We start from the raw sequence: 3,382 nt of genomic DNA on the forward strand, positions 1-3,382 counted from the left end.
TATTTTAATGTTTGAAGTAATATGATTCTTAAAACTATGGAATGTAAAGTTTAAATAGGCCTTTCAGGTTATATCATTAAATTTAGTAAAACTATTTCTCAGGCATTAGGTTTTAACTCTAATAAGAAGATGCATATTTTTTTTCTGTTTTTTTACAAGTATTTTTCAGATGTGTTTTGGATGTTCCTTCTTTTTAAAAAAAGAGATACCATATTGTTTTCGGTTGTATAAGAAAGGATATCAAACATTTTTCTTTTTTAAATTTAATAAGCCACATTAAAGAAGGAACGTTACAATGCTACACGCTACATTAAAGACGTCTCCAGTGTAACTGTATGACGGTTCATATAGAAATCGCAGGTATGCGTCTCATACAACAACGCCCCCTATAGTTCGTTGCGATCGCGAATAGCAAGATGTTTATTATTCAATAGACACATTAAATGTTTTCAAGCTTACCATTTTACCTTTCGGGAAAATGCTTTATGTAGTTTCCTGTGAAAACCATCCTTTATCTAACTTATTAGAGTTATAAAATCCAAAAATACTATAAATTATTGGGCTAGCAAAAGCATGAATAAATTAAACTAAAAGCTTAAAGCGATAAATTAAAAGTAAAAGCACGAGGCAAATTTTAGAACAATAGAGAGTTGTTGATTTGGAAGAGAATAGATTTTGTTTTCGATTTGATGTTTATTTTCTATATTTTTTTGCAAGATTATTACTAACCTATTCGGGTACTTTAATTTCGTTACTGCATTTGTTGTTGTGAAATAGATGCTTTTTTTAATAAAACAAAGAACTGTTTCTTAATATAGCTTGATAATTTACAGCGATATATTAAATTGGCGGCAGCGTCGAGATTAACTTACCATTTGCTTTAAAGGAACTGTGTTTCAAATATTATTTATTATACTCTCTTGGAATGTGCAAAAGAAGTGGGATTTAGTCGAATTATCTGAGGAGTTAGGAGAAACTGTCATTGGCAATGTAACTGTGTGTGAGTTGATAAATCTAATTAGAAAACTTTAAAAATTACGAAGTGGATCTGGTTATAAATGTTAGAAGTAATTAAAGAAAATCGTGTCGAGGAAGAGGAAAAAGCTCTCAAGTTTTAAAATTATCATCCAAGTTTGATTTTTGTTAAATTACATGAAGGTCAAAATTTTTGTTGTACGTAGGATTTTTTTTTTTAAAAAAAATAAATTGTATTGCATTGAAAAAAAATAAAAAAATTTCCAAAAAATAAAATAAGTTACACTTTTATAGATTACTTAAAGCAAGTTAAACTGATTAAAAAAAATCCTTTCGTGCAGCAAAAATTACATTTCTTGCGAATCGTAATTTGAAGTAAAGCGGTTGAAAGTTGTACATTGCACCAAAAAAAAGAATCATAAATATGCTAATTAATTCGTGCAAACGATATTTAATTAACTAAATCACACACAAAAAGTGCTTTTTCTGAATAAACATGCCTTTTTTCCAACAGATTCGGATTCTGGCACCCAAAATTTAGGGGATATCTGCAATCTGGGAAATATTGTCCCCATAGAGATGTCAGGATCACGATCCTAATATTAGACCCTTTAATGCTAATTTTACTTTGTCCATATTTCGCCATATCTCGAGAACTTTTTAAGCAAACTGTAAAATTTATACTTACAATTATAAAATTAGTTTGACATAAGTTTCTATACAAAAAATAAATTTTAATGAATATCAATTATTCTTTTTATAATTTATTAATTAATTGTAGAAATTTTTTTGAATAGGTAGGAACTTGCTACAGTTAAATTAAAATATTATATTATGGTGCGAATTCAAGTAAATTTATTTATATATTAAAATAGATAATGGGTTGAAATATGTAAGTGTGCATATATTAGGATATAATCATGATTGAAAAACAGGCAATGATTGAATTTCATAATAATTAATTGAGGCCGAAAATAGTATAAAAGGTAATTAAATTAAGGGGAATGTGATATTTAAGGAAAGTGGTAGTACAATGCTATCGTGGGATAAGAATAACCCAATAGGTTCAGACGGTCACAAAGTATGAGCTTTAAACAAATAAACAAATTGGATAAACTGGTATCACCTAAATTAGAGTAAGGGTGAGAACTAAAATTAATAAAAAAATATAAACAAAAGACAAATTAAACGATGACATGCTATATCCAAATATAAATATATCATTTAGCAGGATTTAGAGATGTTTCCAAATAGAAAAAAAAAACAAATACCCATAACAAATAAAAAAAAAGTATTCACCACATACAGGAAAGTTTGATGAAAAAAAAAAACACTAACTGAGGAGTCACAGCAGAACAACAGAATATTTTATTAATTTTCTAGCTGTCACACACCCACAACCAAAAAACAGGTAGTTGAATGTGAAGCTAGGGGAATTATTTTTAACAAATGCTAAGGTTCTTGCAAAGAAATGGGTGACAAAAGAGTAAATTTGAAATCTTATAAAGGCTCGCAATCAAAGGTATATTTAAAGACTGATAGGACAAATACAAAAAAATCACTCAAATTGTAAAAATTAAGGATTTTCAAAGTAAATTTAAAGATACAAAAGGGTTGATATAAAAAGCATTAAATTACTGAAATTTATAAAGATTTTGAAGATTTTACATTAATATTTTAAGTAAATAAAAGTAGAATGTGGGAGAAAGAATTAATTCCCTTGATACGGACCGAAGTCCGCATCTTGGAGAGAGGGCAGAGGTGTCACCAAGTAAGCATGCACGAGAGAAAGAATCTAAAAGTATCTTAAACAAATTCGTTAACTGGTGCAGAACCAGAAAAGTGATAGCCAATTAAATTTAAAGAGGAGGAGAGTTTGAAAGTCAAATGAAATGGATTGGTTAAGTTAGCCCCCCTTAAAAAACTAATTGAAGAGAAAAGAAAGGCGGGTAAAGAGGGGTAGCTCTCCCCATAGGAAGTGCAATGACAGCGTTGACCATTGAAGAAGGTCAAACAGAAAGTTATAAATTAAAACTGCTATATTAAAAAAAGAAATAAAGGTTTAAGAAAATTAAAAGATAAATATAAATAAATTATTAAATTGTCACGTTACACAAAGTGTAAATGTGACAATACTACATCATTCTTATCAGTTTTTTACATCATTTTAAAGTATGTAATTTTACATGACAAAATACAAAATTTGGGCAAAATCGATAGAATGGTTCGAGAATAATCACATTTTTATAAAGAATACTTTTTAATAAAGAATAATAATTTTAATTTTAAATTCTCCTGGCATTGTTAAAGCTAAATTGAAAGACACTAATTTTTAAACTTCATTCTTAAAGCTTATATCTAATTTAATAAATTGGCTTTGTTTAGACAAATAATCAGAAATATGGAC

This window comes from Parasteatoda tepidariorum, chromosome 7, assembly GCF_043381705.1.
Source record: "Parasteatoda tepidariorum isolate YZ-2023 chromosome 7, CAS_Ptep_4.0, whole genome shotgun sequence".
Classification (NCBI taxonomy): Eukaryota; Metazoa; Arthropoda; class Arachnida; order Araneae; family Theridiidae; genus Parasteatoda; species Parasteatoda tepidariorum.